Genomic DNA, 14,874 nt, shown 5'->3' with positions numbered 1-14,874 from the left:
TAGATGCAAAACGGAAAAAATGCACCTTTATTTCCAAATAAAATATTGTCGCCATACATTGTGATAGGGACATAATTTTAATGGTGTAATAACCGGGACATATGGGCAAATACAATACGTGAGTTTTATTTATGGAGGCATGTATTATTTTAAAACTATAATGGCTGAAAACTGAGAAATAATGATTTTTTCCGTTTTTTTCTTATTCTTCCCGTTAAAATGCATTTACAGTAAAGTGGCTCTTAGCAAAATGTACCCCCCCAAAGAAAGCCTAATTGGTGACGGAAAAAACAAGATCTAGATCAGTTCATTGTGATAAGTAGTGATAAAGTTATAGGCTAATCAATGGGAGGTGAACATTTCTCAAGTGAAAATGACGGAACGCGAATGGGTTAAGCTGGCCACTAACGGTCCAATTTCTAGTGAAAAATCGTTCGAGCGATCAGAAATTCTGATCGGACGAAAAATCGTTCACTACACCATCAACTAACCAATCATTGCTTCCGATCTATCACGACCACCAAGAAAATCCAAATTTTCGTTCGACAAAAATTCATTCGGGCGACATATTTTTCACTCATTCATAATCAATTGTGTCCACCAATGGAGATTATTTACAACCAATCCGATCAGAATTTCTGATCGCTCGAACAATTTTTCGCTAGAAATTGGACCGTTAGTGGCCAGCTTAAGTCTCTATGCCATCCGTGTATTGTGTCCACACTCATGCATGCAAGAATTGTAGAAAGATTGTTGTACAAAAATTAATCTACCTGGTTGATATAACAGAGTAAAGAAGTAGGATGAAAAACCAAACTGTCCATTATATATTTGAGCTCAATAATGATATCCAATTTGGATACAATATGTTACAGCCCAACATAGGTTTTCAAATAAAATTTCTATTAATTACTTTTTTTTAATTCATTTTAATTTTTTTGCAGCTTCCAGTATGCAGAATCGGGTGAGTGGTTAGGGATCAGGGCAAGGAGAGGGTATACCTGCATGTGGTGCCCCCTGCTGGTGACAGTCTATGACTATGGCTGACTGAGCCATCTCACCTGAATGTTGTTGAACTTTCGCAATTCCTGCAAGATATTTGGCACTGCAGACACGGGTGTATACCACTGCACTTGATTGGCTGATGGGCTGTTTGTGGACCATGTAAAAATGGCAGGAAGTGAGCATTATATATTTGAGCTCAATAATGATATCCAATTACAATAGGTTACAGCACAGGTTTTTAAATTAGAACCCTTGAATATTTGTGAAAGAATGCAGATGAACCTTTTTTCTCCTTCATATATTGTTAGTTATGCTCTTTTCAGTGTTGCAATCAAAGTCTAATCAAAGACATAAGCACTTATACACTCTTACATAGAATGGATTCATTAACCTCTTGCCGACCGCGTCACGCCGGTAGGCGTGGCCGCGGCGGCAGCCCCAGGACCGCCTAACGCCAATTGGCGTAAAGTCCTGGGGCTCTGTTTTGAATGAGATCGCGCGCACGCTGCGCGCGCATCTCATTCTCGGAGGGCGGAGCTCCGCCCCCTCTTCAGTCTCCGAGCGGCTATTGCCGCTCGGGAGACTGATAGACGGCGATCACGCCGTCTATTTACCCGTACAGCGCTGCGATCGGCAGCAGCGCTGTACTGGGGACAGCCATGTGACACGGCTGTCCCCCTGGGACACTGGAGAGCGATCGGCTCTCATAGGCAGAAGCCTATGACAGCCGATCGCCACAATTGGCTGGCTGTGGGGAAGGAGGGAGGGAGGGAGGGAATAGATTTAAAAGAACACGCTTTTTTTAATAAAAAAAGAAACAAAAATATTTGTAAACAAAAAAAAAAACAATCTGGGGGCGATCAGACCCCACCAACAGAAAGCTCTGTTGGTGGGGAGAAAAGGGGGGGGGGGGAAATCACGTGTGTGCTGTGTTGTGCAGATCTGCAGCTTAGCCTTAAAGCTGCAGTGGCACATTTTGCTTAAAATGGCCTGGTCACTAGGGGGGTTTAGCACTGCAGTCCTCAAGAGGTTAACCAGCATCACTTGCACATGTCATAAGGTCTTTTTCCTAAAGGTTATGAAGCTCTTCAGTCTGTATTTATGCGGTTCACAAAACATTCATTTACCTTATAAGAGTTACGACAGTTGCTAATCTACAAAATATGAAAAAAAAAAAAAAATAGAGCATCATTAAAATGCATGCAGGGGTTACCTTAAGGGGGAGAAGCTGTACTTCGTGTTCTCTATATGGCTCTGATTCACTAAAGGCCCTCAATATGCTTAAGCGAATAAGCGGTTCTAGAGATACCAAGTTCATATCACTTTGCTAAACAAAACACTTTCTAAACATGAAAACGGAGCATTCAAGTTTATTTGTACATTTTTGCAATTTTCTTTTTCACAGTTAAAAATAAAGATCGCATCTGAATTGGCCCAAACTGTCATATTGCATTTACTCATTTTACATAACATATTCTAAAAGAAGTGTTGAATTTGAATTGCTTTGATGAAATATACACAGGAGATTAGAGCTTGGAGACTCATTTCAAGTGATGAGAAGCAGCAAAATTATCATCAAAACTGTGAACCTTGTTAATATACAACATACGCTCCGCAAGAAATGGGCCTCATTCACTAACAATTTTACAAACATTACCCGAACTTTCAGTGACAAGGGCCAGCTTAAACTATGCTGATAACTGCATTGTTCATTGCTGTATAGTGTAATAATTAAGGGTTCTGCTCCTGACTTCGGAGGCCTGGGTTCAAATCTTGGCTCTTCCTATTCAGTGAGCCAGCACCTATTCTATAAGGAGTTCTTGGGCAAGACTCCCCAACACTGCTACTGCCTACTGAGTGCGCTCTTAGTGGCTGCCTTGCAAACTATTTGAGTCCGACAGGACATGCTCCCATAGCAGTCCTACGCATGCCCAGAACGAGATTTTACCCAGTACAAGATTTACTCGTACTGCGCATGCACAGAGGACAGTGACGGGAGCATGATCAAGAATGTGCGCACCCAGTGGCCACTGACTGGCCAGAAACAAAACTAGCTCTCTGCAGGGGACCGGAGGATTGGTTTGTCCCGACGCACACACAGGCTAGCAAGCCCCAGGAAAGTTAAACTTCTTTTTTATCCTCAGTTAAGGTTCACTTTAAGTAGCACACTGTTATGAACTGCAATAGTTTGCATTATATAATAAATCGGTTTCTGCCTAAATATGATGGAGGCATCTTGCACACTACATGCGATCCCGATTTTTTTTTTTTATACAAACCGATTTTTGATCCAGATTAAACATAGCAACATGCGGTACTTATTTTAAATCGGAATTTTAAAAAAATTGGATCGTATATATAAAAAAAAATTTGGAATCGCATGTAGTATGCTACTGAATGGGACATCAATAACTACCACCCAATAGAATAGATTAATGATCATGGCGAGCTTTATTCAAGTGTTTATAAAAGCAGGAGTTACCTACATTTTCACTGAAAAGAAGATTAGACAAATGTTAAAAACACATTTCCTTACTACTTCAGTGGGTGGATAAAAACTCTTGCTTTGGCAATACTGAAAGACCTTAACAACCACTGTGCTAGCATTTTTAAGCTAGTTAACCCTCCTGGGAAGCCCAATGATGTACACACAGCAAATCATACAGCCTAGCTGAGGCACAATTACTCGAATTATAGGAACTCTTTAGAAAAACACAAGTATTGACACAAAGGTAGACCTGCCAGTAAATGTCACACCAATGAAACACGTCCACGGCTCAACTAAAGCTGCTTCCAGTGAGTTTTATAAATACAGTAATAATGCACAATTTTTATAAAATTCTATTCATCCACAGTAAAATTATGTGCTGTGAGAAAACCGTTCTATAAACAGGTGAATATTGTAGCATCTATAAATATCACTGACTAAATCATTATTTTACATTTCTCCTTTTAGTGCAATCCGTGTAGTACTGTCCACACCGACCACTTATCAGGGCGGTAAAGCCTGTGGTCCTTAAAGAAAACCTGAACTGAAAATTAAAAGTCAAAATAAGGATACACAAGTCATACTTACCTTCCATGTAGTCTACTCCTCAGTATCTTCCTCCTGTCCCGCGTCCTGTTTGTTCACTGTGATCAAGGGAATTTTCCGTCCTCCATTTTGAATATGGCCATTACCCATAACAGCTTTCTGGTCAGCACACAGTTAAACTGTAACATCGCCCACTTGAGCCATAGGGAAACATGGACATTACCTGGTATATCAGTTTTCCTCTCAGCTATAACTGACAGCAACTGATATTTTACTGACAGCAAGTGATATATTTCAGATCTGACAAAATATTGTCAGAACTGGAAGGGATCATTGTCAGAAGAAAATGGTGAGCTTCTGAGAGGAACTGATAGCAAGGTAACTATATAATGTTCATTTGAAGTTACCTCATGTGTTTATTTTAAATATTTTTGCTCAGTACAGGTTCTCTTTAAGTGGTTAAACTGTAGACCCCATTCACACTAGAGCTTTTGCCGGCGATTTCGGTAAAACGCTCAGGCACCAGCGCTCTTTAAAGCGCTAGTGCAATAATAACCTATGGGCCTGTTCTCACTTGGGCGATTTGCGTTAATCGCCGGCAATTAACGCAAATTGCCCCCCCAAAAAATTGTATCCTGTACCATTTTCAGGCGATTTCCCGACGATCGCATTTAGTGCTATAGAAGCGCTAATTGCGATCGCGGAAAATCGCCCCAAGTGCGAATGCCGTTAATCGCCAAAAAAAAGCCAAAGCAAAACACTAGCAAAAGTGCTAGCATTTTGTGTTTTATAAGTGTGAATGGGGCCTTATTTGTAAATTTGTAAATGGAACCTGAAGTTGAAAAATATGTACAATGCCATCTTCATTCCCATATAAACAATGCCAGTTGCCTGGCTGTCATTCTGAGCTTTTGGCTTTAAGTGTTTTTGAGTCACGGTCACATACACATGGAACAAGCATGCAGCCAGTGGAATCCCACCAGAGTCAAAGCATCTGATCTGCAAGCTGCAAGCTCTTTCCAGGCCAGTTAATTATAGTATAAGAGGCAGAGCATCAGCACAAAAAGTCAGGTAACGGACAAGGTTTTGACTAAAGCAAAAAAATGGCAGCCTCCGTATTGCCCTCATTTCAGTATCCCTTTAAGTCCTCTTTTCCATGAACAGCTGAACTGCAGGCTTGTTGGGCAGTTTAGTCTCCTGGCCATGAGGGCCCTTTGGCTGCGATTTCATGCAGCGTTTGTAACACCACGCGAGTCATCGTTTAATGTGCGGTGGTGTTAGCATAAAAATAAAAAATATGACCTGCAGTATCTGGGCTCAGCCATGCTTAAATGTAATTATGTAGTAGGCTGCCTTTCCAGCACCTATTCTGAGTGCTACCAACTCCTGGCTGGTGCCCAGGACCAGATGACAGGTGGTGAATTCCTTGAAAAGGGGCCTAACTTTTCAAAACCAAGTTCTACTGAGCTCTGTCAGGTCAACAAAGCTACCGGGATTTCTGGACCATACAAAATTTGTATGTTCCTTGCCTAGTTCATACTCCAGCTTGGCCAGGCAGCAGTCTGACAAGTGTGGGGGAAGGCTGAGGAGTCAGCTTCTCACTGCATTCTTATTCAATCTTGAATACTTTATCCTAAAATAGGAGTCAGGACAAAGCTGAGCTCTGCAGGTCAAGAGTAGCGGAGGATGGTTGCCCCCTGTCAAAATCTATGCTCAAAAAAGAAATATGGAATAGGCCTACAGATTTCTCAGTGAGTCATTGGTTCCTTTAGTAATGACAATTTCAGTAAAGTGGCTAGAGAGGAAAACCAACAATTTGAATAAAAAAGTTATCAAATGCTAGAGCAGAGAAGTTCCAGTTCTTCCAGCGATCACTTATTATCAAGCAGTTATCACACATTCCAATAACTTCTAAAGATGATTCACAAGAAGCGGATGCCATGGCACTAAGGTCGTCAGCCTGTATCTACAAGAGAATTGTATTATCAATGTCATACTACAGAGCAACTGTACTTCCTGCTGATAATCACTTTATCCTCAGCCCAATAAAATCCCAAATATATGAGCTATTTGCATCTCTTGCTTCTGAGAAATGTAACCATGCAGTTTGAGCCTTACAGACCAGTGTACATGAAAACAAGTGGGGAGTCCCATTGCTGTCTGTATCACCACTAAAGAGTTTTAAAGTAGAGTTACGGCTGGCTCACACGGATGCTTGCCGGGCGGTAAATGACAGCTGTGGCACTGGTTTAATTGCTGCCCATTAAATGAATAAGCAGTACATTTACAGTTGTTTGCGCAAATGCCATGTTTTGATCCAGATTTTGCAGTTGTCTGAGGTGATTCAGGACGAAACATGTTGCTTCCGTTTACCGCCGCATCTCAGTGTCACCCTGTAAGGGTGAAAAATGCAGCTCACCTGGAAATGCTGAAGCTAAATTCTTTTCTGCAAGATTGCAGAAAAGCATTTCAGTGAGACGCCCGTGAGAACCGGGCTTTTTGCTTGAAGTAGAGTTTGTAGTAGAGTTATTGATTAACTTAAACACTTTCATGGATTAAAAATGTCAAAACTGGTGGTCATACAAGTTTTTAAAACTATGAAATCCTCTTCTTGTCTTGTCTCTTGTGGGAGGTATGGTAGTTGAAATGGTTTCTTACAAAAGGATAGCATCATACATGATCAGTTTGATCTTATGGCCACGTCAAAGCTCCTACCCAGAGATGGATTAAAGGACTACCCCCGGGGGGTTGGGCAGGGTAAAATGAGCTGAACTTACCTGGGGCTTCTAATGGTCCCCCGCAGACGTCCTGTGAACGCACAGCCACTTAAAGATGCTCCGAGCCCTGCCTCCGGGTCACTTCTGGAATTTCTGACTTTAGAGTCGGAAAACCACTCCGCCTGCACAGACGTGTCCTCGCTCGGCTGACGTCACCAGGAATGTACTGCGCAGACGCAGACCAAACTGGGCCTGCGCAATACACTCTTGTTTACGTCAGCAGTAGCGAGGGTGCGGCCGCGCAGGTGCAGTGGTTTTCTGACTTTGAAGTTGGAAATTCCAGAAGTGAACTGGAGGCGGGAACCGAACCATCGGTGAGTGGCTGCACGGGCACAGGACGTCGGCGGGGGACCATTAGAAGCCCCAGGTAAGTTCAGCTCATGTTCCCCCGACCCCACTACAGCACTCCTTTAAGATTTAATATGGCCCTATGCAATGTAGTAGCTGTCGCTCCCCTTATGGTCCTTTTGGTACTCTGAGGTGGAGTGGGGTCAGAGAAGGCCCCTACCCAGTTTGGCTTGTGGATGATCCTGCTCTGCTCCTACCTCTGCTGAAACCATCCCTGCTGTTAACACATCTCATTTCCTTCTCCAAGTTAAAAGCTTGTCTACTTAGAATTATGCTAGAAAGTGAATTATGGCATGTTAGCAGACAGCAGTGGTAGCAGTTTGCAGCTCGTCAGCATCTAAAGAACACATGGCATGCCGTCAAAGAGTGGCTTATAGCTGGTGCCCTATCATAAAGTCTTGCAGCATTCTAGAAACTGAGGCATTTAAGATTATACAACTTGAATATTTTATCTTTATTCCTCATTCCTAAAGAGACAAAACCGATCCATGTGAGAAAAGGATGAGGTACACCTAGATTTACAATTGTTTTGTGAGCTGGAGCTCATCAGCAATTCAGTGCTAAATCCCACACCTTATTAAGCTTTTATTTTCTAAACACAAACACCTCTTACCCAACATCTAGATTTCATGTATGAGCATAGAGCAAGTCATTTATTTTACATACCAGTGGAGGCCAAGATGCAACATTTAGGCCTCTTTTCCATGGACAGTTGATAGGCAGTGAAAAGCCTCTCAAACTATCACAACTGCTTACTGCTGCCTGATAGCTGCTCACTGCAGTCTGGCCACTGCTTGCTGAGCGCACAGTTCAACTGTCCGTGGAAAGGAGGCCTTATCAGAAACACAATAAATCCAAGGATACGTCTGAAGGCCCCAGAAACAGAGATCATTCAGGCTACTGGGGTTTGACGCCACTTCATCAGGCGCAAGGAATATCAGAATGCCAACATTAGGGATGTTCAATGAGATACAAATAATCCTGAATTGATACAAAATTATGATGATCTATGCATCTTGAAAATTGACCAATCAAATTCACTGAGGTGGAATTTGTATTTCTTGGAATTATTTGCATTCTATGGACCATCCCTAGTCGATACCATAAACTGCATATACAATATGCTGAAGAGGAAAAAATAGGGTCAAAAGAAGCTCATGAGAAGCAGAAAACTATTTGTAAGCCAGTCCCCTTTAACAATCATATCAACACGCGTAACCAGGGAGGACAATAAATGCTGAACTGAAAGAAGCAGAGAACACTGACAAAAATCACATGGATTTATTGGCCACAATCACAATAAAAACAAGTGAATTAAAGGGAACCTGAACTGAGAAAAATTATTTAAAACACATGATGTAGCTGCAAATGAATATTACATACTAACATCACCGTCAGTTCCTCTCGGAAGCTCACCATTCTCTTCTTAGAGCCAGTCCACACTAGGTCCGGAAACGTATCCGTGGCTGCGTTTTTCAAACCTGATGAAAAACGGAGTCCCGGATACTAATGTTGAAAATAGCAGCCAGTCTCACCCAAGTAAAAAACGGATCCGTCTGCGTTTGCAGGGATCCGTTTTCAAAACCTGAACGGAAGGTCCGGATCTGCTGCATTTTCACGCAACGGATCAGGACCACGGATACACACAGGGGTAGTGAAAGTAATGAGAAAACGCATCTCCAGCTCCACAGGCAAAAAACGGATGTTAAAACGGATAGCCTGAGCTTTATGATTGGCCCAAAAAAATCCTCCCACTCCTTCCTAATGATGGAGACGTTTTCTGTCAGGGAAAAACCTGAACGGAAACTGATTTGCAGTACGGTGGGTACTTCCCCTGATCCGGACTGCAGTGTCCGTCCTGCAACCGGGTCTAGTGTGGACCCACTCTTACAGAGATCCCTTCCAGTTCTGACAAGATTTTGTCAGAACTGAAATATATCAGTTGCTGTCAGTTATATATCAGCTTTTGTAAGTTACAACTGAATGTGCAAGGTAATGTCCATGTTTCCCTATGGCTCAAGTGGGCGATATTACAGTTTAACAGTGTGCTGACCAGGACGCTGTTATGGGGTAATGACCATTTTCAAAATGGAGGACAGAGAATTCCATTGATCACAGCGGACAAACAGGACGCAGGAGAGGAGAAAGAGATTGATGAGTAGACTACATGGGAGGCACTAGTGATCATCAAGAAATTTGCAGAAATTGTAAATTTTGCTTCTGAGATAATCAGAGAGGAACAGATTTGAAAGCTGATGATTAAATTCTGTGTACTGTATCTTTTAGTTTGTCTAATCATTGATTTGTCTGGGTAAACTGTAAAGTAACCCTCTCCCTAAAGTGAAAATAAACTGAGATAATTGGGTGTGTAGTACTGATGATAAACATAACATTAGTAACATAGAACAGTCTCATATTTTTATTTGCTTAATTTTAAGATTGCATCAAACATTCAAAGCTTCAGTTTAGAATCAAAAATCTGCAAAATAAACCAAATTAATGACCTATTGAACTTTCCTGCATAAATTCTCATTATCTGCCTTCTTCCCGCCAGATACCAGCCTTTTAGATTCTATTTACTTTTCAGGAGACTGGACTAAAATTGACAAGCTGTTGAACAAGTTAATTTGAAAAGATAATTTAAGTTTCTAGCTTTAGAAGAACTCTTGCTGTACTGGGAAACGGAAAGGGACTGGAGACTTATTAGAACTATTACTACATGTGCTTATGTTTATCTCATGTCACATGTCAATACAGGTATGGTTTAACCACTTTCACCTCCTGGACATAGTAGCTATGTCCAGGAGGCCATGTGCGCTCCCGCTGCCGATCACGCACGTGCACGTATGCTCCCGGCCACGGATCGTTAGCCCAGGAATCAATGGATCGGGCCATGGTGCCCAATCACTGATTCCTCTCCCCCGCAGAAAAAGTGACAGCTTCTCTCGGAAGCCTTGCTTTTTCTGCCTCCTACGTCCCCCTACGTCCCTCTAAGCGTACATATTACGCTTAGAGTGACATCATGTAAACAAACCTAAGGTTGCCATCTTGTGGCCAAAAAGTAAAACTACATCTACATTAAAAAATAAAATTTAATAAATTTACATTAAAAAATTACTATTTGCATCCCACCCTCCCAAAAATATCCAAATAAAATGGTTAATAAAAAAAAAAAAAAGACATTACAATTAAAAAAAAAATTTTTTTACCTAAGGTTCTAAACTTTTTAAATATCTATGTAAAGATTAAATTTTTCCTTTTTTTATTATAAGCTTGTAAATAGTGATGGATGCAAAACGGAAAAAATGCACTTTTATTTCCAAATAAAATATTGTCACCATACATTGTGATCGGGACACAATTTAAACAGTGTAATAACCGGGACAAATAGGCAAATACAATACGTGGGTTTTAATTATGGAGGCATGTATTTTAAAACTATAATAGCCAAAAACTGGGAAATAATGAATTTTTTCAGTTTTTTTCTTATTCTTACTGTTAAAATGCATTTACAGCAAGGTAGCTCTTAGCAAAATGTACCACCCAAAGAAAGCCTAATTGGTGGTGGAAAAAACAAGATGTAGATCAGTTCATTGTGATAAGTAGTGATAAAGTTATAGGCTAATGAATGGGAGGTGAATATTGCTCGGATGCATAAAGTGAAAACGACTGAGGGCTGAAGTGGTTGAATAAGCTCTCATAAGACAATAAAGATGCCCATATATTTTATATCCCAAAACAAGTGTGGCACAGTAGCAGGGAGAGGGTCTCCAGGAAAGTGATAGGTGGTGTGTACATGTGCCTCAGATTTCTCTCCTCTGCACTTCCAATTACCCAAAGTCCTCTCCAGGACTTGATGTGCTGAGACCAATGCTCTGGTAAGATAAAAAGGCTGATTTGATCAGTCTAAGCCAGGGCTGCCCAATGTGTAGATCGCAATCTACCAATAGATCGTAAAGGACTGCTTGGTAGATCGCGGTCGGCATTTTCAATTAGTACATCAGACGCTGACTATGCAGCGCTGGCGTACCATGCCGTGCCTTACGCAGAGCAGCAAATCGACGATTAGAAGAGGCAAAAGGGAGCTGCGCGGCAGGCGAGAGCCTCGTCCCACCCACCCCCTTCTTTCCATGCCCACCTCCTTCCTCCCCGGCCCGCCCCTTTCCTTCCAGTCCGCTGCTCTCATCCACCACATTGTCGGGATCCTCCTCACTGATCCTGCATGCCCGGCGGAGCAGCACTGAGACCTGTGATTAGTGGCGATCGGCAGTGGAGAGCAAAGGGTAACAGCGTGTATAGAAGAAGTGCTTTTCCTGTATACACGCCATTACCCTCCACTCTCCTCTCCACTGCTGGTCGCCGCTAATGTGAGGTCCCATGCTGCATGCTCCTCCGGGCATGCAGGGTCAGTGAAGGGTAGTAACAATGTGGAGGAGAGCAGTGGTTGGTGGAGAGAGGGGCGCACCTATGCCTAGCTGTCTATATGGGAGGCACCTATGTCTCGCTATCTATATGTGGGGGGCACTTATGCCTAAGGTGATATCTATAAGGGGGGCATCTATACCTAACTATATGTGGGGGAACCTATGCCTAGCTAACTATATGTGGGGGGCACCTATGCCTAAGGTGATCTCTATATGGGGGGCACCTATAACTAACTATATGAGGGGGAAGCTTTGTCTAGCTATCTATATGTGAGGGGCACCTATGCCTAGCTATTTATATGGGGGCGCCTATGTCTAGCTATCTATATGGGGGGGACCTATGTCTAGCTACCTATATTGGGGGCACCTATACCTGGCTATTTTAAATGTTGGTAGATCTCGCAAGCTTGGGAATTTATAAAGTAGCTTGCGAGCCAAAAAAGTGTGGGCACCCCTGGTCTAACCAGTCTTGCACTGGGAACCATGTGTTTGTGTTTGACTGATCAAAGGGTATTTGGAATTTGAGCCGATAAAGACTGTTCATTTCTGAGGTTTTATTTAGGGCAAATGTTAAGGTGCCCATACATCTAGCTATGTATGGGCAGATTCCAACAAGAGACGAATCTCTCTCTTATCCAATCTGATGAGAGATCTTTCAGCTGCCCATACACCGCAGGACGATTCCCGATCAATTTCATGCTGAAATCGATTCGGAATTGGCCTTGTACGCCACATCCACCGCCTCGACGCTGTGCCTTGCCTCCCTAATGTATGCCCCCCATGCCCCGTGTAAATGTATACATTACCTCTCCACGGCCTCCGCTTGTCCCCACTGGCCCCACGTCTTTTCCTAGTAAGGAAACCACGTGGGGCGTGGGTGTATGCAGAGATGGAATGCCTGAAGCCATCAGGGGGACAAGCGGAGGCCACGGAGAGGTAATGTATACATTTACACTGGGCACGAGGGGACAATTACATTAGAGGGGACAATTACATTAGGGGACAGCATCTGGGATTTAGTCGCACTAGTTGATCGTCAGGAAATTGCACGCCGCACCGCCGGGCACTCAGTTGAGAAACATCTTACAGCAGGCGCGATCGAGAATGTGACCAATTTTCTTCCTGAAATTGGTTGCATTGTTGGCTCGGGTATGCACTTGGCGAGACCGATTTTCATTTGATTATAATCGAATTGGATGGTCGATTGGCCGTCAAGTCGCCTGGTGTATGGCCACCTTTAGGTTTGCACCCAGTAGAGGGATTCTTGGTTTTGTTTAAGACTCCCATTTAGGCTAGGTCCACACTAGACCCAGTTGCAGGACGGATGCAGCAGTCCGTGCTCAGGGGAACTCCCGCGGAACGCAAACGGATCCGTTTTACCAAAAAGTGCATCCGTTTTGCATCCGTTTCCGGTCCGTTTTTAACCCCAAAAAACGGACAGAAAACGTTTCTATGCCTTTCAATGGAATTGAAGCCAAAAGGGAGGAGTTTTTGGGACAATAATCAATAAATTTGAATGGTAATTCAATGGGCAGGACATGGGTGTGGTCAATTCAGTGGGCAGGACATGGGTGTGGTTAATGTTTTCAAAAAAAAGGTTAAATAACCTTTTTTGAGCATGGGGAATGTAGTTGCGGTGGCTGTGGGAGTGGATTTGGAACAATAGCAGGGAAGTGGGAGTGGTTTTTCTGTAAAGAAAGTAGATGAGCACCATGTAAGGATATTTTTAATGTACAGGGGAGTGTTTTGGGAGTGGCTTTGATGTCTATTGTGTGAAACACCTGTTTTCAGCACATTCCAGCAGGAGAGCACTCCAGCCACTCCAGCACTGCTGCCCAGCCAAGGCCATGGACCCCATTGTCTTTATGTACTGGCTTAACCTAGCCTGGCTGGGTGTCCTGCTGTACTATGCCGGAAACCTCCTGGAGTCAAGTCGGAGACGGTGGTGGGTGCATCCCCTGTTACAAGAGAGGGAGAGGAAAGGGCAGTTCTCTCAGCTCTACAGAGACCTCAGACGACACCCACCAAAGTTCTTCAACTACTGCCGGATGTCTGTGAGTGTGTAAGTACACTTGATTAACAATTTTACCTATACTTTACCTTGTCCTGTTCCCATATTTGTCACATTGCTAATGGTGTTTTCCTTTCCTTTTTGAAGCTTTGATAAACTTCTGGAGATGTTGAGGCCCCATCTTCAGAAGAAAGACACCAGGTTGCGGAAGTCCATCACCCCAGAGGAACAACTTCTGATCACCTTGCGGTAAGTAATGTCTGCTTTACCTATACCACTTTTCATTTTGTATTGATGAGGAGACAATTTTGTAAACAAACAAAAACTTTATTTTTTTTGGAGTTTTTATTGAAAAACTACCAACATGGTAGGTTATAAAGTTCTCCTTCCAACCTGGAAGAGACAGGTTCAGAACATGTACTTGCTGTTCAGGCATTCAAGTCTTTACATTTTGTGTCTTTGTTTTCCCCTTCCCCCCAGAACACATGTCTTGCACATGACCGGGGTCAGCCCAGCTTGGACAATAGACAATTGTCTTTGCTATCTGCTGTTCAGGGAGAAAGATTAGCTCTATTGACCCCGAGGGGGGGGGGGGGGGGGGTGGGACATTGGCCATGAGCAGCAAACATCAGTAGTGCAAAGTAATTTAAAGTGCAGTACCTAGAACACATCTTAAAATTTCTATAAAATGTAAACAATGTTGCTCACAAGGTGGATCCCACACACTGCCTGCCTCAGTAGATTGAGCTACCTGCCATTGTAGGCCTAGGATCAACATCATCCCTTTGTCGTGCTGATGGAAAGCTACGTTGGGCATGTGTTGATCACAAGGCCTTCAAAGGCAGGTAGCAAATCTAGTGAACCAGGGGGTGTGGGACATTGGCCATGAGCATCAAAGCTCTATAGTGCAAAGTAATTTAAGTGCAGTACCTAGAACACATCTTAAAATTTCTATAAAATGTCAACAATGTTGCTCACAAGGTGGATCCCACACACTGCCTGCCTCAGTAGATTGAGCTACCTGCCATTGAAGGCCTAGGATCAACTTCATCCCTTTGTCGTGCTGATGGAAAGCTACGTTGGGCATGTGTTGATCACAAGGCCTTCAAAGGCAGGTAGCAAATCTAGTGAACCAGGGGGTGTGGGACATTGGCCATGAGCATCAAAGCTCTATAGTGCAAAGTAATTTAAGTGCAGTACCTAGAACACATCTTAAAATTTCTATAAAATGTCAACAATGTTGCTCACAAGGTGGATCCCACACACTGCCTGCCT

General features: G+C 43.0%; 1 protein-coding gene across 9 annotated transcripts in view; it reads right to left on the bottom strand.

The window, feature by feature from the left end:
* The window catches only part of PPFIA2 (PTPRF interacting protein alpha 2), a 409,727-nt gene that overhangs the window by 248,928 nt on the left and 145,925 nt on the right, over positions 1 to 14,874 (bottom strand). The gene's annotated exons all lie outside the window — the stretch shown is intronic.

Source organism: Hyperolius riggenbachi, chromosome 3, assembly GCF_040937935.1.
Source record: "Hyperolius riggenbachi isolate aHypRig1 chromosome 3, aHypRig1.pri, whole genome shotgun sequence".
In the NCBI taxonomy this organism is placed as follows: domain Eukaryota; kingdom Metazoa; phylum Chordata; class Amphibia; order Anura; family Hyperoliidae; genus Hyperolius; species Hyperolius riggenbachi.
The sequence above is the reverse complement of the archived record's forward strand: the minus strand, read 5'-3'. Positions and strand labels throughout refer to the sequence as shown.